A 435-nucleotide genomic window follows, 5' to 3' on the forward strand; every position below is an offset into this window, starting at 1 on the left:
TGTCATCTAATTTGGCTTCTCTCTATCTTTTATAAAGTATATCCTCATAAGCTGCTCGAAGTATTGTGCGTGACTGCGGCCATTGTCCTACTCATTTTCCTAGCCCTGCTACTGGAGTTAATCCAAGAGGACTTAGACCCTGTGACTTATGGCAGATAGATATTACTCATGTCCCATCTTTTGGCAAACTTTGATAGGTGCATGTTTGTATTGATACCTTTTCTCATGTTATCCTTCTCACGTACAGGGAGAAGCCTTTAAAGATGTAAGTCAACATTTATTCCAATGTTTTTCCGACCTAGGAATACCAAGGGCACTTAAAACAGACAATGGGCCTGCCTATACCTCTAGAGCTTTTAAAAATGTATGCTCTGCCCTCACTGGTTTGGCTCAGTGGATAGAGCATCAGCCTGCGGACTAAAGGGTCCCAGGTTC

Source organism: Myotis brandtii, unplaced genomic scaffold (assembly GCF_000412655.1).
Source record: "Myotis brandtii unplaced genomic scaffold, ASM41265v1 scaffold143, whole genome shotgun sequence".
NCBI lineage: Eukaryota > Metazoa > Chordata > Mammalia > Chiroptera > Vespertilionidae > Myotis > Myotis brandtii.